This window comes from Taeniopygia guttata, chromosome 2 (assembly GCF_048771995.1).
Source record: "Taeniopygia guttata chromosome 2, bTaeGut7.mat, whole genome shotgun sequence".
NCBI lineage: Eukaryota > Metazoa > Chordata > Aves > Passeriformes > Estrildidae > Taeniopygia > Taeniopygia guttata.
In genome coordinates this window covers 56,484,655-56,509,162 of record NC_133026.1, presented here as the reverse complement: position 1 = coordinate 56,509,162, position 24,508 = coordinate 56,484,655, and the positions used below count along the sequence as shown (strand labels likewise).

Sequence of the window (24,508 nt, the reverse complement as noted above, 5' to 3'; positions counted from 1 at the left end):
TACTTCAGCACATGAAGCTGAGTGTTCAGTGCTTCTTTATATCAGACCTAACACTTCAATCAGAAGCTTGGAAATAATCAGATATAAAAGGAAAGCAACCATTAAAGACATCTAGCTCCAATAACATGTTCAACATCAAGAAAGTGTAAGAGGCAGAGGATTAGATATGGTCTTGTTCAAAGAATGTTTTCATTGTGAAAACATCTATTTTCCCCTCCATTTAGATCCATTCCCTAAAAATTTTCTGGCCACCATAAAAGACAGTTTCTTCTAGATAACTCTTGCCAGACTGTGACTTAGCCATAAACCAGTCCATCTTCTGAAGCAAGGAAGGGTACCTTCTGGATTGTGTCAAGAGAGATGGAAAATCATTAGGATATATGTGTAATAAATTGATTTCTTTTCATATACGCACTACAATATTTTAGTTTTCTTTATTTATAACAAATGATTCTGGCTTTTGTTAATTTTGGAGCACTTGACTTTTATTGTTAGGTTTCTGTACAGAATTTTACAGAGATAAAAAATGTATCAAATGTGGAATAAAACCATAGAGAAATAGGACCATTAGGTTCCATACAGGCCATTGCTAGGTTTGGAGTCTTTACAAGCATCGCACTGATCAAAATTTCAAGGGCTCACGAGACTACTAATGCACTGTCATGTTCCCTGTGGGCCAATACTGAGTGGAGAGAATTCCAGTAGGTAGGACAGACGTTTGCTTGTAGCAATGCTTAGGAGTGCAGGGTCTAATTACTTTCTTTCCCATCTTTCTTATACCTTTTAATCTTCTTAAAAATGCAACTGTTGGCTTATGGTATCTCTGCCACTATTGTAATCAGAAATGAAAATAAAGGAAAGCATCTCCATAGAAGTGTTGTAGTAGATATATAATTTCAGATGATAAAACTGCTTACCTTGAAGACAGAGATGGCAAAAAGCAACCCCATAGTCTCTGGTAAGATCTTTATCTGTCTGGCTTTTCATCTTGTGTGCCTCTTCTTTTCTCACCTCAGATTTCCTTGTTCAGTTTCTGTGAATTTATTTCTTTGCCCCTATTCTGCCACTACTTCTTTCTTCTTGCTTCTTTATCAGAAATACACTGTTGTTTGTCTTTCCGTTTGCTATCCAAGAAGAATTAATCCTCCAACCTCCACTCCTGCTTCTACCACCCTTTATTTTCATGCTCCTTGATCTAACCTGTCCACACTGGTAAGCTTCTGTGACTCAAAGGCCAGCTGTACCCTGTGGAGTTTCACATTCTGCCTTCAAAACATGAAGGTTGTTTCACTCCTCTGAGAAAATTTCAGCTGTATAATTTTTTCCAGTTCTCTGAAATTTCAGTATCATTTTGGCTGAAACGTTTTTAAATTATTTCTGCCCAAGGCAGGCCATCAGTGTAGAAAATTTAATCCTAAATAATTTGTTTGTTAAATCTATAAGTAACTAAAAATGGACTGTTCTAATGGGAAGTATTAGGCAGTGTTAAAAATAGGTTGTGATGCCACCTTGTTTTAAAGTTACTGTCATGTGTATGAATAAGTATATGGTTGAGTACATGTTTTTCCTTAGATGAACATATGCTATCATTCATAGACACTGAATTTTAAGCAGCTGACCATACCAACAGAAACAGTAGTTTGTGACAAAGTATGGTTTTTCTAGAGTTAAACCTCAATTCCTAAAGTCAGTCCAGTTTAAGGGCACAAGTATGACTTGCAGTAGCTATGCCTGAATAAATTAATATCTCTCTAGGATAAGATAGGTTCACTTCAGCTGAAAAAAATCCTAGAAATGTACCAGAATACTTCTCAGAAAAGGAAGTAAGCAGACAATCAGGGTGTCTGACCTCCTTTTTCCTGAATTATTCCATTTATTTCCTTGATTTCAAAATTTGGCATAGTTCTCTGCATGTACGTGTGTGTGCATGTGTAGAATAGATTTTTGTGCATTTGCACAAATTGTCATTTATTACCAACTTCATGGTTACAAATGAGAAAAATGCTAAAAAGAGATGAGGTTTTACCTTAATATTCAACACTTAATATTCTGTCCATCATCCAAAAAGCAGTCCAGCTTTAAAAAGCTATTTTGCATCCATATATATACATTTGCACATATTTTTGTCTCCCTTCATCATAATTTAATTCGTTAGCATTACTAAATTGAAAGTGCAACTTTTATTCTAACATAATCCTTATCATTCTGCTATGGGATCAAACCCTAAATCTAATATGTTAGGAGACAAAAGCACAGTTGGTACAGTCGAAAAAGGAAGTTCCATGAACTTTACCTTCAGAATGATATGAGAGGATTTGCCTAAAATAAAAGAATCTTATGCTTCCAGTTTAGCACAAATAAACATGTAAACACGGAAGATAGCACAGGTACCTCAATAATATTGCCAGTTCCACATGGATTAATGGGAACTGTGAATGTATCTTTACAAAGTGTAGTGTCAAATGGTGGTAAAGACTAGGAAGCTTGAGTTAGTCTTTTGATAGGACAGGAGAAAACAAGGAGATAAAAGAATGGGAAGGGAAGAAGGAAAGAAATTTTTTTTCCTACAGAGGTTTTATACATGGCACTGTGTATTTATGAGCCCAAGTACAACAAAAGCCAATGAATTTAACTGCTTTCCTAGAAAGATTAAAAATCTGTCAGGGTAGATGAATTTTTCAAAACTAAGTAATTTCATATGTGGCAGTAAAAAGAGATTCCCTCTGCCTCCACAACTTGGCATTTTGCTGCTTTACTTGTTTCTACCTCCAGATGATATCTTCACATGCTAGTATAGTATGTTACTGAAATGCTGACTTGCTCATCTGCCAAAAGGTTGTGCTTAGGTGATGGGTCATTTCTGTTCCTACTGATGATTACAAATAAGGGGAAGCAACAGCAGGTGGTTACATTAGGAAATGATGCTAAGTTGTGGTAAGGATCTTGCCTTTTTTTTTAAAATTATCTATTCTCCTGAAAGCAGCTAAAAAAAAAAGCAGAACAGTTAAAACTGAGTAGCCTAAAAAGAGCCAGTGAGCTACATATTTCTGTATTAGATTTCCTAATAGTGAAATAGTTTTCATTGTTACTTTTTTCCTCACTCCCAAACATATTTTGCAACTCCTGTTTAAGAGAATTTGGCTTTCCCTATTTTTTTTTAAGATTTTTTTTTTGCAACCAGAGAAAGCTTCTTATGACACTTCTTAAATAGAGCAATACTGACATCCATTGGTTTAATCTTATGTGACTATTTGCTAAATCTCTTCTAACTAATGTACACATAGCTCTCTATAGTAACACAATGAAAGGATTGAATTTGATATGATCCAAGAAGGATTGTGCTAAGTCCAATTTGCTGTATTAGAAACATGAAACCTACACAGATTACTTGATGCAAAGAAACACATTGCAAAATGTGAAGTTCAAATACAATGATTAAAATAAAAGCAGGCATCACAATTACCAGCTGGGAAAATAATATTAATGGGGAATTAGTAGTGATGCTGAATTTTTTTAGAACCTCTGGAAATGTGAAAATACCTAATTCTATGAACCTGCCTTGTATTGTACTAATCATAAGGCAAAATAGTGAAGTCTGAGCAAAAACGTTACTAATCTAATAGAAAAAGCAGTTCAATGAAGAAAATAATTACTCTCTAGTTTCATCTCAGCCCTTAAAGGTTTCCTTTAACTTGGCAGCATGCTAGTTTTTAAAATAGATATATCTTTTATAAACACTGCTGTAAGATCACTGGTGATACAATGAAGCGGTTACATTTAATGAAGAAAAACACACCACAAAAAGTGGAGGTGTTTTCAGTATTCATTATTACGACGAGCTAAGCAGATGAAGCTTTAGCTTCAAAACCAGAGAACCATTCTGGCAGCGCAGGGAGGGCGACAGGCTCGCACAAAAAAAGCTTTCCGCTTGCTGTACCCTCCCACCGCATTCACTTGCAAATCAGTGTGTGCTCGGGAAGCCTGCACTTCCCCGGGCGCAAACCTTCCCAGGGTAAGTGCTGCGGCTCCAGCACTCCAGCAGCAGCGCTTCTCTCCGCTCCCCTCCGAGGAGGGGGAGTGAGGGGTGTCTGTGTGTCTGTGCTGTCTGTGTGTCTCTGCTGGTGCGTCTTGGTTTTTGGTGAAGGGGATTTTTTTTGTCTCTTTTTTTTTTTTTTTTTTTTTTTTTTTTTTTTTGTGATCGTAAATCAGAAGCTCTGAATGAAAGCCAGTCGGAAGGAGAGCTCCCCCTTAGCTTTGGTTCCGGACTGTCCAGAGTTAAGTGATGCTGGGAGAAAAAGCCTGAGTTAGATCCAAGTAGAATCAGTCTTAAAAAAATAAGAGGAGAAAACTGACCAAGAAAAGGACTCTAATAGCTCGTTTTTCAGTTTGGTTGGGGTGGACACCACTTTTTCAGCAGTATAAAAGGTAGGAACCTTTTTCATTTTCTTTCTGTTGATATTATTACAGCTATCATACTAGAGCAGTATGTTGTTTAATGAGATTCGTATATTTGTTCTACTGTATACAACTTTCTGCATTTTATATACATATATAAATATGCGTCAGGAGTAATGAGACAAGGGATAGGAAATAACTGCTGTGCATTCTCTCCTCAAAGTAAACCGATATCATCATATGCATTCAGGATTGAAACACTAAGCATTTTATATTTTTTTTTTTCTCCTAGTAAGCAGGCTGTCTTTTGAGCAGCAGTTTCCATCTATAGTCAGTTCTTGAAAATTCAGTATGGGGGGAACAGGTCTAATTGAATTGAAAAAAGCACAATGTTTCACAGTGTAACAGTTATGAACATAGCATGAAACGTACATATATGTGCCCTCACTTTCTGTATACCTGTGCAAGTCTGTTGCAGCTTTCACTGTTAATCGTTCTGCTCTGGATTGAATTTCAGAATAATTACCTACACTCACAGAAAATGCTTCTTTTGAAGGAAATCCCTGTGGAGAGGGATAGCAAAGTGGATACAAGCAATATTTCAAATATCTGTACAGAGCAATATGCACACAGACAGGGTTAAAATTGCCTGGTTTGACATTTCAGTAAAGGGGGAGTGGAGGGAGAAGGAAAAACCAGGGGGTAGAAGGGAAAAGGTGGAGGGAGAAAAAATTCAGGGTGCACCTGTGTGAGCATTTATTGTCAATGCTGCAATAAAATCCATATTTGATGTGGTGCTAAATTAATTCAGAACAATACAAATCTAAATCCATGCTCCCAACTACTAACTATTGGTGGCATTGTCAGCTGCATAAGTAATTTTCAATAGGCTCATACTGTACATGATACTAGTTGCAGCTGTAAAAATCCTACAGCCCTTCAGCTTAGGAGAATGCATCTACACGTGCAATCAGTGACAAATAGCAACCAGCATTTTGAAATGGACCTATCATCTCTGTTGCTTCCACACAAATGGAGCTGTTGCCTATAATCTTCGTCTTTCATTTCAGTAAAAGCCTCTGTGTTATCCCAACAGCACTCCCGTTACTTTGAAGGTATTTTTTTTAATTATACAACTTGTTGTGCATGTATGTGTGGATGTGGATGTGAGCGTGAGAGTATGTGCACAGTGTGAGGAAGCAGGTCTGTAAAAAATAGTATGGGATTTTTTCTTTTCCTTTATTTTTCCTTCTTCTTTTAAAGGTAGTAGGCTTTAAATTTACATAGTGATATTACTGGAGGGGAAAGGCAGAAAGTAGGAGACTGGAACACACTTCTGAATCTCTAAATCCTTTTCACATATGCCATTTACTAGAAATATTATGAGTCTGGTACTAGGATTTATTGAGATTTTTACAGCTACACAAACTTTTATATTAATTACTTACCTTCTGAATGTAATAGCACTCTATGCTCTTTTGGAGGAGGAAATGAAAGAAGGAACTTAGGGAACTAAGGAAAACAAGAAGGAAACAGGTTATCTTCCTCAAGAGTTGAAAACCAGCTATTTAGAGTCAATATGAGTTTATGTCAAGAGAAGAATACTCCTTTGATTACCAACTCTTAATCTAGTTTGGGCCTGAGGGCTCATATTTTTATATACTTTGTTACATGAAAGTTTGAGTTAATAGGTAATAATTTCTGCAGCAGTTTCTGTTGATTTTAACTTAGATTTATGTCTGTGGTTTTTATGTGTAGTGTTAAGACAATGATGTACATTTAAATAGGAACACTGAAATGCCTGAAGAGTGTTGATTATAATGCATATATTTAAGCTGAAAACTGATCCTGATTATTTTATTTTTTTGTTACTTTGAGTAGCATTGAAAAATATGTCTTGTCTACTTGCTTTGCCAACCATTTATATTTATAACACTTTAAACAGTTTGTGGAAAACAAAATAGCAAAATACGTCTTAAAAAGACTGTATCTTATATATTTCTAAATTATCTTTTTGGCTTTGCATTGGAATAAATGATTATAGATACACTAAAACTTCACACTTGCATGTTCTCAATAGACAAAGGATCTGTGAAGAATGATGAAATACTGAGATGTGCTCACAGTAGACACTGTGTCTACTGTTCTTTTCTATGCTTAGCAATAGTTAAAAAATTGCAGAGAAATAATGTTATATGTGAAGGAAAATGAGCATAGAATTAATTAAATGCAGAGAGAGATTAAAAAAATACACATCTAGACATACAAAGCAGTATACAAATTTCAGCTAAGTGATGTAAGTGTTTCCTTTGTTAAATAATTAAATGTTAGAGTCAGAAAAGGTTAATTTGAAGATAATATCTGCCTCTGGTTCTTAGAGAGTAATTTCCTGATCTCAATGTGATTTCCCAAGGAAAGAAATGAATGAAATATAGTCTGTCTCATCTGGATAATTCTGTGCAAGTTTTTATTTTTTTTAGGTCTGCTAACCATACTTACAGGCTGATTGAAAAGGAGTATAATTTTGTACCACTAGGTTGCAGCACTGGTACAGGGGGTCAAAGTACAATTTAACTATTGTTGAATAGTAGTAATGGGGTGGATTTGAGGTTATGATAATATTATTTTTAATTCATTCATTATTATCACCTGAAATCATGTTTGTGAACACCAAGGTATTTTAATTGGACTTCACAAAATGTCCTTCATAGATTTGAAAAAAAAAAAACTACTCTATGGCCAATTCTTTGATATTATTATTAATTATGAGACTGATAGAAATAAAAGAAACCCATTGATTATTTGGGCAGAATATAAGGGTGTAAGAAACATTTTGTGAGTGACTTCAGTGAACAACATCAGTATTTGTTCTGCATTACCACTGAATTTGCTATGGGCTTTTTACTAACATACTATTTGAACATCGGTTTTTGTAAAGGAGGAAAACAGAAATTAGAATACTAAAACCCATCTTCTCATGAGGAATTTATATATGCCTGAATAAAACATTATGAAGGGTGATTTCACTGCACGTAAGGATGCCACACCATAGCACACTTTCATTTGCTCTGAATAGTATGTAACTACCAATGAAAGCTCATAGAAACGAAAGGTGCAGTTCACTGAAAATTAGGTGATTAAAAAGCATACATGCTGCACATCCTGCACTTTCAAATCTACTAATGTGAACACTTGCCTTTTGAGAAAAACCCATAAGTCATCTAAATTCACTTATGGTAAAACTTTAAAGCAAAAAGAAATAAAAGAAGCAACAATGGTATTCTGAGCTCTAAATATTTTCCAAACCTCTATTTAGGCCAAGAGGAACCCCTATATCAAAAGTTGTTTGTGTTTTGCTCCCTGGATTTATATGTCTTCAGCTTCGAATCATTGGCGAGGTGACTTCCCTAACATGCCTATTTCTGTGGGTTAATGACTCTACAAGAGAGCACTAGAAAAAAAATCGCAACCTCTTGGAGCTGTGTATATAGTGACCAGACTACATTACTGCACACAGCAAAAAAACCCCAAAAAAACTAATAGGTACCAGCTGAACCTGAACACTTTTTTTCTTTTCATCTGGAGGGAAGCCCAAACACCACCCAGCCGAAGGCAATTGAGGTTATATATTCTCTCTACTGGCCTATCAGTCTAGTTTTTAATATGTAGGCGATCTGACAAAATATTGCCAGTTGAAGCCTCATACACATTTCTTTTTACATGCAGTCTTCCTGATTATTAAATGTCAGAGACAATTACCTCAAATGTGTGTGCATGTTTACAATAGAGGTAAAACAGGGACAACCTTTATCTTAAACAGGGCTTGCATTCTAAGAAGCAGAATATTGTAAAGTTTCTTTCTTACTTTAATTCAGCCTTTCATTACTTGACTTTTTCTGCAAGTCCCACTATCATTTCTTGTCTTTATTAACTTTGATGAAATTGATTATGTTTATCATTTTTTTTTTTTGTTAAAGGAGTGTGTCCAGCAGGAGGCATAAATCTCTAGTAGCGTTTCAGAGGTACTTCCTAGATTGTCACAAGGCATCTGCTCTGTGATACAAACTCAAGCCTGCTATCTGGAAGTGTGTACCATGTACCAACAGGCTTCATCAGGGAAATGCAAAGCTTTAGGAAGTTAATTGGATATAATGAAAAGCAACATGGGAGGTGTACTTTTTAATATTATTCCCACATGTCCATCATTCTTCACATGATGTTTTTATTTGTGTCTTATTAAGCATCTCTTAATTGTAACTCAAAGTGAATGTTGAACCATATTTAAAACAGTAGGGAATCATGTAATGAAGAGTTTATATGTATGTGTTTATGTAAAGGTAATTAATGATTCAAAAAATTACTTGAAAATAGATGTTTCCAGAATTCTGTTGCTTCAAAGCTACAACTGTATTCTGTTCTCTAAAAAAACCAAAAAAACCCTCTTCAAATATTTTCTCATGAAGAACTGTATATGGTGTGATATATATGAATGTATGTACATGTATATTTTACTGTTAATATTCCATCACCTACCACATTAGAAATTGTCTTTATTGTATCACCCTAGTGCAATGTTTTGCATTACAACATAAAGAACATGATATACCACCCCTAATCCAGACCAGAACATGATTCTTAAAGATGAATGCAACCCTCATGAACTCTGCAATGCTATAATATCCAGATTTTCTGAACATGAAGAATGTATACCAATGTAATTTGCAGCATTATTAGCAAGACTCAAAATGCAGTGTCCCAGAGGACTGTTAATTTTTGCCCCCCAAACTAACATAAAATAAATATATAGAACTGAACTTTTTAGTGCATGTGTCTACCACACTTTCCATCTGTTTAATGTGTGCAAAAATTATCTTAATAATTGTCATACTCTCCTAATAGCAAGCACAAATAAAACAGAGATATACCTGTGTCTAGAAAACTTAGAAGCTGTGCATTTTGTCATTAGTTCCTTTAAGTATCACAGCCTTAATCAAGAGAATTTCAAACACTTCGTATCTTACACAAAAACAAAATACGTGGAAGAAATCTATGAGATTGGAAATAAGAGTGAGAAAAGATATAAGAACCCAAAGTATACGTAATTATTTGGAGTTAATATTGAGAATAAGGGAGGGTGATTAGGTTTATTTTGATTCTAAGAATTCCAAGAAAAATTATCACATAAATGTATCCATTTTTTTCTCTTTGAAGGAGTGAGCTGTCATTTTCCTGATGTCTTTTCCATGGCGTATGGAACTGGGAACCATAAATACACTTTCATTTTATCTCTGTGTCAGCAGAAAATTAGTTTAAAGTGGACATTTAGATTAGATATTAGGAAGAAATTCTTGACTCTTTGGGTAGTGGGGCACTGGAACAGGATGCCCAGGGAAGCTGTGGATATCCTATCCACACTAGGTGGCATCGGAGCTCATGGTAGGAGGGGCTTGTAACTACATGATGTTGGAGATCTTTCGGGTCCCTTCCAACCCTGTCCTTACTATAAGTCTATGATAAAATGTAATTGATTCTATATGTCATTAAAATTATAGGTAATACATTTACTAAAAGTTTACATGGGCTAATTAGATTGATAAGATTTAATTCTTAAGCTAATGTTGGATGTATATTTGCTTGTTTGTTTTTTTAAATGTTTAGATTATCCAGAAGATGATCTGCACTTTCAGTTTTTAGAAGTAATTGCAAAACAAAATCCAAGAAAAATAGAAAGCATAGAAAGAAAAAAACCCAACTGAATATGTTTAACACAAAACATCCCTAAACACGATGAATTGAAGCAAGAGAATGACAATATTTCAGTTCTTACTTCCTTTCCACTTTTAAAAATAAATTTTAATAACAAATTATGCAAATAACCTTTTACAAAAAGTTTATATCACGCTATAGATCATATTTTCATTAAGAGTACAGATACCTTCTAATTTGTAGTTTCTTTCATTTAATATGGGACACGGTTTTTACATGTCAATACCATTGCATGCTATATTATTTTTTCATGCCTTGTAAGTTTGATTCTGTGGCATAAGCTATGCAGAGCTACTACTTTGCTTTCCTGAATTTCTGCTAAAAAATAAAAGCACTGTTAATCAGAATAGTCTTGTATTAAGCAGTAAGTAATAGTGTAGACCTCAATTTATGAATGGGTTAATGGGGTACACCTAACTACTTTGCAGCCAAATCAAAAAACTTCTTTGCTTCTGAGACTGCAGAAGTGAGACATTTCATTATGGCATGAAATATATTTTAAGATCTACTTAAACAAATTGCATCCAAGTTCCCCAAATATACTTCTGCTTCCCACTTGCCATGGCCAAGTTTTAAATAGGATAGTCTTAAATAAGTAGTCTTCTAATTGTTTCTCTCAGGGATAGTTTCCACAATCTTTTGGCAGAAATTTCTAGTGTCAACAAAAGAGTGGGATGTACAACACTATTGTGAGAACCATTTTAGAGAAGTGTGATTTTTTTCCCCTCTTGGACAAAGGTTATTTTCTGACATTAGCATGCTGAGATGTGCTGTTTCCCCTGAGTGAGAATGTGTCCTCATCGTGAAGATACCACTGAAGCTGGAATCTTGATTAAAATGGGTGAACAGAGTCCCAGGCATGTTAGGTACATTTTGTTCTCTTCATGACTTAGGGGCATTTTATTAAGTTTCTGATTGAGAAGTTAAAATCAATTGTGCTATGTGTTGCTGAAACTACTTTGTTTTCTGGTGGTCACAACTGAATGGAATGTGAACAGATAGGGATAGATGGGTTTTCCTCTCTAATATTACTCTTTTATAAAACTGCTTATGCTATTCCTTCAAATTTCCCTTCTTAAGTTGTTTCAAACCAAACAGTATCTTGGTTAATTTAATTAATTCGAGAAAACCTTTCTTAAGGTAGAAATGTATTATTTTTTTGTTTGTTTATTAGTTTATACTATTTAGAGAGTCTTTAATAATTCTGATCACCAGAATAAGCTGATCTCTTCTTTAAAATTTAAGCACATACGTGGAATATTTGTACAGGATGGAAAATAAAGACAAAATCATACATTTATTCTTTCGGTCCTTGATTAACAAAGCATCTGAATTACTCTGAAACACATGTGCTATTTGTGAATATATCCTGTGGCTGGTTTTCTCCATTTTTTTTTTATTTGGGGCCAGAATAATGAAAATTAGGAAAGGAAAAAAAAACTAAGACATAGTGCATGATATTAATAATCCCACTGAAGTTCTGATGAGCCTAAATCTTCTAGAGAATTTGAGACTCTGTAATGTGACTAAAAAAGGTCACTAGGCTTGAGATAGTCTAAACTGGATGCCTAAAATTTTGTGACAATGAAGTAGAAACCAATTATTTGAGCCATGAAATCAGAAGTTGGGGTTTCTTAAATACCAGTATAAATACATTTCACTACTTTCAGGTATTTAAATCGTACTTACTATATTGTGCTTTAGAACAGAACTGACAAATGAGCTTTTAAATTTTTACTTCTAACAACAACCACTTAGCTGGAGTTACACACCAATGGTAAAGCTCAAAGTAGTTCAGCCTTCTGAATTGCAGGACCAGACCTCCTGTGTTAACAGAGCAGTGAGTTCTTGTTAAATTTCAGGTCATGTATGTTCAGGAGAGAAAATACCTGCCATTTCCTTTCTCCATGGCTGCAGCCATCGAGATCCAACCAGTAAGTGCTTGTGCGTGTGGGGTCTGAGGTTGTTCTGCCACTTGGACAGGCTGTGAAAGTCAGGGCTAATGGGATAAAAGCTGCCTTAGATGGATCAGTCCCACAGATGCCTGTTACGTGGTTCCTGCTGAATCTCTGAAAAAGCACCCAGGTGGTTTTGTCTTAGAGGTATCCATGACTATCGGGTCATTTTAGTGATGTGACTGGTTCCTTGTTACTCTGGGTATGCTGGTTGGAGTCCATTTCTACTTCTAGCGTATTAAAATCTTTCTTTTCCCAGAAAAAAAAAAAAAAAAGAACACAACAAAAAAAATCTTGATGCCCTGGCACTAAACGAATAATTCCTGGACAAGTTTAGAAGCTATTTAATTATCATTATAGTGGATTAAAACTGGGCTATTAGTTATGAAGAAGATAAAATGAAAAAAATTTCATAATGGCATGATGACAGCAAAAGAAATATACTTTAAAGTATTCAATTCTATCTAAGTAAACAGAATTCATCCCAATAATTCTAATGTTTAATCAAGTGCTGACTTCTCAAGGGTAATCCATTAGTGCTTTATAATATATGAGCTAAAATGAAGTGATGTGCAGAAAAAAATGTTTGAAGGTAGTTTCTTAATTAATATGTTTCTGTACAATCAGAAATACTGGCAATGAAGATCAGGACAATACTGACATAAACATATTTCTTTTATAATCCTAATATTTTCCTTTAACGAAAAAATCTATAGTGACTTGAAATTAGCTGTGAAATTTGTAGTTTTATTTTCTGAGGTGCTTGCTTTCTTTCGGGTTGGAGGTTATGAACTGCTTTTTAATAGAATTTTGCTGGAATTTTAATAGACATGTAATACATTAAATAATTCCCAGTGAAGTGGTTATGGTTTGAATTTTTTTGTCCTACATGGGACTATGGGGTTTGGTTTCAGTTTGTTTTAACCAAACTATGCAGTTAGTCCACTCCAAGCTGTTAATCTCAAATAGTAATGCCCTTCATACGGGATGAGGTTTTCCTGTGGCAATACAAAAGCATTCATTTGACAATATGGTATTCTACAAGCTAGAAACAGTTTCTTCATTTTTTATTATGTACCACACAGCTTTTTAAAGAGCTCAAAAAATTCAAGATAAACTTTTTGTTTTGTTTTGTTTTGTTTTGTTTTTTGTTTAATTAAGTGGAGTAAAGGAATAATTCGTAATGAATAAGCTGTTGAATTTTCATAAATTTTCTTTAAGGGAAATTATATTGTTAATGATTTTGGAGGGGTTTTTTTTGTCTGTTCAGTTTTCTTTAATGTACTAGATATGTTTTTACTTCCCTGTCCTATGGGAGAAATATATAATTATAAATGTCCACAGCTAATTATTTGCAATTTGTAGGAAACTTAAACTTTAGTATAATTCTTTTTCCTTCTTTAACTCTCTGGTAAGTCTCTTCATTTCGGGAGTTTGCCAAAGTAAGCAGAATGCTATTCATAACTTGCTAACCAGATTGAAAGTCAAATATTGAAGACATTTCTTGTGCAATTCCCTCAAAAGTGTTCCTTTTTTTACTTTGAAACCTGAGGAATGAAGATATTTTGAATCTTTTGGTGCCATCTCGTGGCAAGAGGATAATTATATGAAACAAAGAGGTAGTCTTTTCAGTATGTATTTTCTAAGCTTAGCAAAAATGTACCTTGCTTTGGTGACAGATATGTACTTATGAATTTTAATAGTGACTGTATAATAAAAAACTAATTAATGCATAGGACAAAACTATCTTTGGATTTTGATTTTCATCCTTTTTAAGAGTCTATAAGTATAGATATGAGAAATCTCACAAAAATTGACTGTCATTAGCACAGAAATAGATTTTTAGTCTGCTGCATTAGATCTCTGTAGCATACTTAACTGGTTCAAGGAAATGGTCAATATATTTTTATTGTAGCAGTGCATGACATCTCTGTAGAATACTTTCATACTTAGCTAGCTCAAGGCAATATTCACTTCAGCATCCTGTAATGTTTAACAGAAAGGCAGGGTCTGTGATAGCATTGTTGTGTTTCATTTTATTTTCTGGTTTTGGTCATACCAGCAAAAACAGCACAGGAATGCTGTATATTTTTCTACTATTTTCATTGGGATTCAGAAAAATGAATAGTTTTGGTTCTGTGCTACATAAATACTAGCTTAATACTGGGGGGTTTTAAAGATAATGCTTGTAGGTGTCTGCAATCAGTACAGATCACATTATTGCTCCGTTTCTGAAGGAGTTTGCTATACAATAGTCCATATTTGCTTACTTATCTCTAACTTCCAGTGTGATGAAAATTTCTACATCCAAATATACCATTCTCTGTAAAGAGCCGGAAAGAGAATCGAGATGTCTGTACTGTTTTTACTCATTGTGGTGGGGGGGTTCTCATTCTTTCAAAAGTAAGGATGTTTTTATCCTTCCAAAAAAGAAATAAATTATAGTCTTGTTCACATATGCTGCAGTTGTTGAAAATAGATGTGAGATTATTACTTTGTGAGTTATTATATCCTTCCAGCTGAAGAAGGAAATACTATCAATCAAAATTAGTACCAAATGAGAACACTGTTTTAAGATCTCACCTGTTCTTTTAATGTCAGATGACTCCATTACTTTCTGTACACAACCATTACTGTCTGTGTACTATATGCTTTCTATATTTGTACAGAAAAAACTATTAGAAGGATAAAAAAATCAAGATATATTTTCTAGCAATTATATGGTAAATATTAAAATGTTAGTCACAAGAATGTGATTTTTAATAATCAATCACTAGCTGAGGTACCACTGTGGTAAGTTCAGTGTACTATGATAAGTCAGTCAACAGGTGAAGCATTCAATTTTGTTGGTTAAAGATTGTGTGATTTCTCTGATTAGGGTTGGCTAGGTATAAAACTCCCTTGCACATCAGCTAGAATGAAGAGAAGAATCATAACATTAATCTAATAAGATACAGAATTTCAACAGTTTTATACAGGTATGTGATAATGTGATTATTTCCTCCTCATCCCAGTAAAACTCCCTTAACAGTTAAGTATTGAATACTTCTCTCTCTTTCTATATCTGCCTCCTGTAATAGACTACAAAACTGGTGGCAAGTGACTTAAGAAAGATTTGCAATTGCTCATTACAGTGAATTGATGAGATGTGTATCTTCTTACAGGAACAAAAAATCTATGCGTCATAGCTTTGATAGAAACACGGACAGAAAAGAGTGGAGCTTAAGGACTCACAAACTAAATCTTAAAAAGTTTTCTAGAAAGATATTTACCGATATTTTATCTTCCTCACTTCTTATTCTGGATTAATACACATTTGTTTATTCATGTCATTTCTGTTACTTTTAATACAAACTTAGTACAGAATATTTTAAAAAATATTAAAGAGGAGGAAAGCAGAATTCTTTTATATGTTTTGGTTTAAGGCATTTTTAAAATCTACTTTTTTCTAAAAGCTTCAGCTAAGGCAGGCAGTCTGCTCCACCAGAAACATGGAATGAGATGGGCAAAAAAGCAAGCAGAGGTACAGAAAGATGATGCAGCATGTCATAAGTCACCAAAGAGAAAGTCTCCAATGAGATGAGATTAAGAAAATTTGCAGACAGTGTTATGTGGATAAGAGGGAGGTAAAATCAGTTTAAGGGATAAAAAGAATATGTAGATTGTTAGGAAAATGTATTAGAAAGGTGAAATAATTCAATCTATCAATGTCTTCTTTGAAATCAGGGAGGGAAGAGGAAACATGGTCAATGTAAGTGATTCTCCCTATTTGCAGAGTTTCTGGGCGTGAAAAGTTAATGATTTTGTGATTATCTTTAGAAAAGCCTGGAAATATGTATAGCACAATTTCAGAATGCGCTATTGAAAAAATTGCTAGAATCTCCTCGTTTCTGCTGTAAAATTCCTTGTATTCCCTTTCTTCAAATGGCACCTGTTGAAAAGTAGATTTTTCTCTTTCAATCCCAGTGTGCATAATTTAGTTAGAATTTTAGGCAAGTAAATACATTATTTATGCTGGAAACTGTTGGATCCTGTATATAAAGGGGAGACTGAAAAGTGTCTGTCACTGAACTTGTCTAGATGATCAAAAGGGAAAAAATGCTTTTTAAAACTGTTTCTGGGGTTAGCCTGTCAGATAAGGTTGATCTCTGAGCTGTGGAACTTGTGTATTTAGTGTGTTCTCCTGACTGTCAAAATTATTTATATCTAGTGTGACGACCAGTTAGTCTAAGCAAAACATACCTAAGCTGTGGCAGTGAAAGAAAAAAAAATCATCCTGCTGTACAACTGCAGTAGTAAATAACTGACATGTTTCAGGGCCCACAAGCCTACAGAAATTTTAAACAAGACATAAAGGTCACAAAAGCACAGGTTCCTGACAATCATGGGTACTGTTATTATGTGCACGATGTAGCTGTGCCATCTTTTCAGACTCCTGCAGAAACAGTCCAAATGAGTTTGTAGCTATGACTTTGTCCTTCGGAGATCACAGTTCATAGGACAAGCTAGGAAGGGCTTTTGCAATAGAAAAGAGAATTACAAAATTAAAAGTAGTGACACTACTATGTAATTTCTGGCATTTGGTTAAACCTACCTTTGCCAAAGTAAACTTGGTTGTTTTCTTGTGAAGATAAACAGAGAAGCCTAGGTATGTATTATCTGCAAAATTATGCATTTTTCCTTCCCTACCTTTTACAGTGTATAATAATTTAAATTAATAACAATAATAATAATAGAAATTTGTATGAGGTATGAATATAGAAATAAGACAAAAATCAAAATTATCTCTTATTGGACTGATGGGATGAAATCAACACGCTTCAGAAATAAAAATGTGTTTTCCTGCAATGGATTTATATCCATCCACTCTGATGTAAAGCATTATGACAGACTGTCATGGGGATAGCTGTCACTTTTTAGTAGAGTTAAGGAAATTCAGGAAGCCAAAGGGAAAAGGAATTGTAGTTCCTTAAAAATGGGACATAAATTTCCAGCCTTAAGAAATTTTAGAACATATTTTTCCCTGATTTAACCATAATTTTTAATAGCCTTACAATGTCTTGTGCAGGATGGAAACATTTTCAGAGAAACTAAGTCCTTATGTCCCTAGAAGTGTCTTTCTAACAGCATTCAATTAAGTTCTCCTCAGCCAAAGGAAAAAAACACAGGAAAATTTATCTCCAGGTATGCCACAAGTCTTTATGATAGTTTTTGACCAGGCTACAGTTCTTTTCTAGCTCCTTAGGTGTTTGTGACAACTGATTTACATGGGAAAGGAACAGTGACAATGATCAGCTCTCCTGCTTTGTTAGTCCACATCGCTTATCCACAAGATTCACAGATTTTGCACTTTGGAAAACCCATACTACTCTGTCTTGCCACTCATTTAAAAAAAAAAAAGATCCTGCAGGGGATTAAGTAAGAATTAATCTGTCTCTTCTGTGTGTTTTGGTACTTCTCTGAAAGGCATTTTGGTTAACAGCAGCAGTCAGGTGCTCTTGTCAATTAGGCCACGCTTGAAGTACCCGGTGCTTGTTCAGGCAGAAGAGTCATGCATGTGCAGAACCAGGAGATGCAGGGCTGGACAGCACTGCAGAAGCTCCTCATTGTCAGTGGATTTCTGATACCCTCTTCGTAATAACAGGGAAGAAGTTTGCCTCCAGGAAGGACTGAAAGCCACCTCCTACTATGTGTTTCAAACCTGGAGTTTGTATGCAGAAAACCACAGAAGTCCGAGGCCAGGTTATGTTGATGAACTCATGTGCTTTTGTGCAGGGAAGACCCCAGCAGTTCAAAAATTATTTAAGCTTGTGTTTAATTTCCAATACTGTTGATCAGATATGCAGAGCTGATCATACTTAATCAGATATAAAAAGTTCAGCACTTTTTTTTTTTAATTTTGTCCAGATATGTACACACTTTTGCTTTGGGCAATTTCATCCTTAAACAAATCTGTGCCTTGTTCTGAGACTAATTTTCTAGCAGAAAATAAGAATAAAGCAACTCTGTATTTCTGAGGTTAACTTTTTCTAACTTTCAGTTAAACATCAACCTTACATATTTGTCTCAGCTAGTGCTTAGTAGTACTATGTTCAGAGCTTATAATTTTTCAGACACTTCATTGGTTTCCACCTTAATTTTAATAAAAAGGGTAATTTTAATTGCTCACATAATTCTTTGAAGGCAGTGACTTTTTCCATAGCCTCTCAATGATGTCCAATAAGTATTTGTCAGGAAGTTGATTTAATTGATTTAAGGACTACAATGAGCAGCCTGCTTTAGTAATGAAATGAAGAGGACAGTTGGAATGATTAAATTTTATAGAGAATTCAGATGATCAGAGCTTGTCCTGGAAGAGAAGTGCAAAATGAGAACTTGCACTGAGCTGAACATTCTTATTGCCTAGGAAGTGCTCAATTGCGCTCTTGCTTCAGGGTACATTGAGCAGAAATTTTCACATCCAAAGCAATATAGGGAATTATATATTTAATAGAATACTAATAGGTTACCTCACTGAAATACTACAGTGTTGTAAGTCAAACACTGCCAAGTATTTTAGAAATATTAAATCTTCCACATAAGACTATTATTAGGGAAATCAAATACAAGCCTTTTTAATACACATATTTTACTCCTAGAATTTTAATGATTGTTGCATTATCCTTTATATGTTTCTGTTAATAAAATTCCAAAATTATGAGCAATGTTTTTGTAATGTTGTTTTGTTGCTTTTATTCCAATGTGGCCCAGCTCTTACACAGTTCTTGATCACTGGATTTCTTTCTGTGCTGTGTGGGTACTGGTATTTTGAAGTTTCTTTTATGTGCCACGTTCTTTGCTTAGGACATACTTCTTATGTTCATTGCTTCTCACTTCACATTTTCTGTCAATCTCAGATGTTTATCTTTCATCTGTAGGACGTAATACAGCAAATTAATAACTGAATGCTTTGAAATTCAAGTAACAATTGAGTGCTTTGAAACAATTGGTGCATGTGAACAAAGGGTTTACTGCTACAGGCTAAAAGGAGTCTGAAGTCCTGTTTGAGAAACTTTATTATGTAGCTATAACATAGAACACTTCTTTTTTAGCATCAAAATACATTAATTCGGGCATACAAAACTTTGGTTGTAGTGGGATGCTAAGTAATGTCATACCTCTTCCAGGTATACCCTTCCTGGGCTGTATCATGAGGATCCACAAAATTGGTTAAACTTGAACAGACCTAATTGGTGCAGCAATGCCCTGAAATTATGTAAGAGACCATATGGCACAGTAGCGAGGAGAAAAATGAAGAAATTGTTCAGACATCAACAATCATGAGATAAGTCCCTTTACATAAGAAAAGACTACCCCAGGTATCAGCACACACATACAGATTGTTCTTGGAGACACTATGATACTTTGCATATGCTTAAAAATATATTTTTCTAGTGTTTCTTCAGCCTTCTTCTAGTTTTTAAACATTCATTTTATAGTGCATTTTGGTCCTTTTAAAAATATTCAGTGCTATCAAGGGTGTTCATGATGTACAGGTATAGTTCCTAGATAATTTTCAGTATATAAAGGTTATTATTTATGAAAATTTAATTAATGATAAAAAGTCAGTTTTTATAATGTATCAGTTATTAGCCTACTAATAGGTATGTGAGGTAATGGGGGTTATTGGGCTTCAACAGTGTTTGTGCATAGGCATAGACCTCTTATCTATCTATTTGTGCACTGCCTGGTTGTTTGCAAAACAGCAAAGGCTTCAGAATCTCTGAAGAGTTTTAGGCTGCTTTTTGTCCGTTCAATATATTATAATTAAAGAATACAGCCACCACCACCCCCAGACTATGTCTACTCTGCTTAGTCTGTAGTCCTGTTACCTCTTGGAAATGTTATATGGATGCTTGGGCAGTACATTAAGATTATTTAGTGAAATTTAAATGAAATCATAATTCCATAAATGGTGGGCCTTTTTTTTTTAAACTCAAACAAAAATAACAATCAGTATTTAGCCTAGAGAGGGAGCACCGCAATTATCATTGTATAGCAAATAAAACTTAAAATCAAGTCTTCTTGATCATTTGAGATTATAAAAAATTATAAAAAATTATGGAATACAATTATGAGTGTATAGGTGTTGAAAACCGCATACTATATCAGTTTCATCTTGGGAATTTTTCCTAATTGGGCTGCTTTGCATATAATCTCTGGGGCTCCTTCTTTGTAAACACATCCTGGTGAGATTTGCTCAAGCTCTTCAAAATCCTTCCATTTTCTTGAGGTCCTCTGCCATACCCCTTGTGGAAGCATTGAGAAAAAAAAAATATTCATGAGGGAGAGAAGAACCAGGATGTCTGAGCTGTGTATTGGGAGGTGAAACATAACCCAGGGTACATATGATGTGCAGCTCTCTGAAGATATGCAGCTTTACCCATTTTGCACTACACAGGAGTGAAAAGCAAAATCTTTCTAGAGTGTGTTGGTGTTTGGTTTCCAGCATGAAGACAGATCTATGTAAACTGCCAAGATTAGGTGCTTGGATTTTCTTGTACTTTTGGAAGTCTAGCTACGGAATTCTTTGTATGGAAATATTGTGGCCTGCTAGAGACAGTCACAAAGATAAGGCATTTGTAAAACTAAGACTGGGGAATAGTTCACAGAGTTAGGAAGCAACTTGTCTTAATTCAGGTTCATCCCTGTCCACTGGCCACTGGCTATGTATTGTATTTGTACGCTTAAGTAAAATAACATGGCAATATATAATAAAATAAATCTGGGAACTTTCAAGTCTGATGAAGTAGTTTGCCAATTTAATAAAATGTTGATTTTATTTTTTTAAAAGAAGTTTTCTGTAAAAAAATATTGATTTGTTTCTTCTGCTTCTTTCCACCACGGTCTCTTTGGAAACATAACATTTTATGTTTGATCCTGAATGATGTGTCACATTAGAGCTTAGTGTAATTTGAAACAGATGAAATAGCTAAAAGAATCAAATGTTATATTGGAGACAGGTCATTCTTGATAGCAATGTGATTACAGTTTTCATAGGATTTTTCCTCTTTCAGACAGCATTTCTTCTGCATGCTTAGAATCATTGCATCTTTCTTTCCTTGAAGACACAGTGGGTACATAAGCATTAACCATTTTGTGTTCAGGCCCTTGGGCTGTTTCCTGTTTCCAGTGACATTATGGAGTACTTCTGAAAATCCAGTAGTCTAAAGGGACAACTGTAAAAAGCAAAATAAGGTGAGATACTAGTCAACAAAATATGAGTAAGCATTTAGTTTTTCAAATTATGTTTAATCCCTAAGTAGCTGTGAAAGCCAGCCAGCAAATATTACCCATTTTATGTGGAATCTACATTAATGGAATACTTCATTTTTTTGATTTCACAAAATAGGGCCAGTATGATTAAGATTGGCTCAAAAAGCTTGGTACTCATTTGTTCAGTTATTGAATCATATGAATATGAATCATATTTGAAAGTATACATTATATAATAGCCTTTTATTACTTTTTTCAGTCTAAGTAAAATGAAGTTCAGGGTTGGTCTTCTGGGTATAGCATTTACAAGATTAAGGATGGATAGAGGTGGAGAAAGAAGTTAATCTCCAAGACAGTTTTAAGAGATTAATTGCATTATGTTAATGTGCACTAGTTCTGTCTGTAGGTGTGATTATCATAAAAATTACCAAAAAAAAAAAAATCCACTGGGCTGGGGTTTCTGACTGGGTTTTTTTAGTTCTTCTTCTCAGCTACAAATACTTTTAAACATTAATTCTTGCATATTCAGTAGATATGGATTAACCTCGGTCCAAGTCTTTCATATATCTAAATTATAACTTGTTCTTCCCTCTCACATGCCTTTTTTTCCATAGTGTAGCAGCACCAGTTTGTTCCATGTGCCAGGACAGTCATGAGAGTTCTTCTCCTCCACACCTCTCTTAAAATGTGGTGTTCAAAATTAATTTATTATTTTATCTGAACCCTTCCCATTGTTGTTTGAGTAGAGAAGATAGACTTTATTTTTCTTATATGTAATAATCCTCCTTATATACCAGTTTATTTTTTTAAATCCAGATGATGCCTGCCATTAAATCATATTCAGTGATCTTTGCCTCACAAACATTAGGATGGTTGACATTTAGTAATTTTTCTCTGTCCACCAGGCATGATAATTATTCAATCATAGGAAGAATTAAGAGAGGAACTGGAGTGGAAAATGTATACTTTTAATCAGAGAATGACTAATTATTCTGAAGCTGCTTCAGCCAATTCATGTTCTATACCAGTAGTAAATTCATTAAACCCATGCTTTGAAAACCTGCAAATTGCAGTGAACAGTGTGTGGTCCTTGAGAATGCCTGATTCTCCTGCTGAGCTGGTTTTATTTTATCAACATGTGAATGTGCTGCTGCTGGGTTGCTGGGTTTTCTAAATATCTTATAACTGAGTCATCCCATAGCTTAGCAGTTGCCTTGCTTACAGCTGCACACCTTGTCCAGTGTTGTTCCATCCCTTTCAGGGAGAATTTACATCACTTCTCACCTAGCAAGTGTTGATTGGTTTCTTCAGTATATTATATAGTCTCTTGGTTGTAAAACATATTGTAACTCAGCTAATAGGATTGCAAAAGGTGGCCATTCACATCTAAATTCTTTAATTACTTTCTCCTGTTTAATGCAAATATCATAACATCTTGCTGCCAATAGAAATTGTATTAGCTACCTGTCCTAGATTTATTTGTAAAAAGAATGCTGCAGTGCTAAGACAGCATTCTCCAGCTTCCTTCAATTCCTCTGTAAAACACTGCTCCTCCAATATTTTGAGTCAAAAATTTCAATCTTACTTCTGCTCCTAATTCCCTTACAGTTATTTCATCCTAGACATCCCTGAATTTTCTTTTTTATGCCTTAACTTTGTCCATTTTACCTCCTTCCTTCCCTGTTATTCCTTTATATTAATATTTTAAAACACAATGTATTTTATATTTTTGAGGTGTTTATTTCACTGTTTTGAATGAAATTAGTGTCTTAGCCAAAGTCTATTCTTTACTGCATTTACTATTCCACTTTTGCACTACAAAAGCTTTTGTTTGTGCCATATAGTTTCTTTCAAAAGTTACTCCTCCTTTGGTCTTCTTGTCTTTCCTGCGCATAATATTATCATAATCTTCCAGTCCTTTGGGATACTGCACCAACTCTCTAACATGCTTATTATATGGTTTTGAACTTTCAAAACAAAAAATGGTGCAATTTTCTAGGTTTGCTCATTGTGTTTTTTGTGTTATTGTACAGATGTCAAGGACATCTGATTAGATGCCTAATGCAGTACCCTGGCTTGCTATCATCTGGTCTTTTTTTATCCTTTCTGCCCCTCAACTCTTATTTATTCTGTCCTATATTCTTTTTTCCTATCCATACCTACCTTACATATTTGTGTTAGCATGCCCATGTTTCATCTCTAGAATCCTTTTTACTAACCTAGTACATAAATTTTCCTTCCTTATTGCTCTCCAGGTCCCCTAAGGGGAAAAAATCATCTTTATGTAATAATTCAGTGAAAAATGTCCCCTAAGTGAGAAAGGCAAAGAAGTCCAGGTGACACAATCAGTCCCAAATTTATTTCCAGAATATTGTTCTATAGAACTGGAGTTTTTTTCTTATGAGAAGATTCTCTATATGGTAATGAATAAAAAGAGTTTGTTAATGAAAAGATTAAGGTGTTTTTACAAATGTTGATACTGTGGAAAAAACTTTCAAACCTTGGCATGCATGAACATTTGTAGCGGACCTCAGCAATTTGCATAAATAAAGCTTTTGGAGGGGAAATTAAATTGGAAAAGGTTATGGAATGGGATTTGGAAAAATCCCAAGGCACAGAGACGTTGAAGAAGCTGCTGTCCAGTTGCAGAGCAGTAGGGACTCACATGCAGCATCTGTCAGGACTGAGGCTAGAAATGACAGCCGCAGTGCTACTGCTGATCTGGTTGTTCTGTGACATGACTTCTTGCTGACCTCATTGTCTGTCAATGGTGTTTAACATCTTACCAGTTTCCAGAAAGGCACAAAATTTTCAACAGTATAAGAGTGACTTTCTATCATATTCAGTGTATGGACTTTTTTAAAATACCTTTCTCTCAAAACTGGTGTACTTTTTGTAGGTTTTGTATTTATTTTCTTTTCTGTCATAGAGCTGTCTCTCTTCAAGGGTTCCACTGATTAATGTGAAGGAAGGATTGCAAATTGGAAGGTTTGTTTATAGGCACTGGAAGAAATTGCACTTGAGTTCTTCAATCCTCACTAATACAACAGTTATTAAAGACAAGATATCTGTTTTGCTGTAAAATAGTATTTTAAGAAGAGAGAGGAAATCATTGCTTGACATTTTCACTAAGTTTT

The 24,508-nt window shown here is 34.6% G+C and overlaps 1 protein-coding gene across 4 annotated transcripts in view; it reads left to right on the top strand.

The window, feature by feature from the left end:
- Positions 1–3,854: 3,854 nt before the first annotated feature.
- CDH10 (cadherin 10) overlaps positions 3,855–24,508 on the top strand; it is a 93,460-nt gene continuing 72,806 nt past the window's right edge. For 2 of the 4 annotated variants that reach the window (XM_072924064.1, XM_032746839.3), the window contains exons 1-2: positions 3,855–4,012; positions 4,210–4,425. The gene's annotated coding sequence lies outside the window, so the exon portion shown is untranslated. Of the gene's footprint in view, positions 4,013–4,209; positions 5,511–24,508 lie in introns of all 4 variants that reach the window. The other 2 variants (XM_072924065.1, XM_012571522.5) reach the window with 2 other exon arrangements.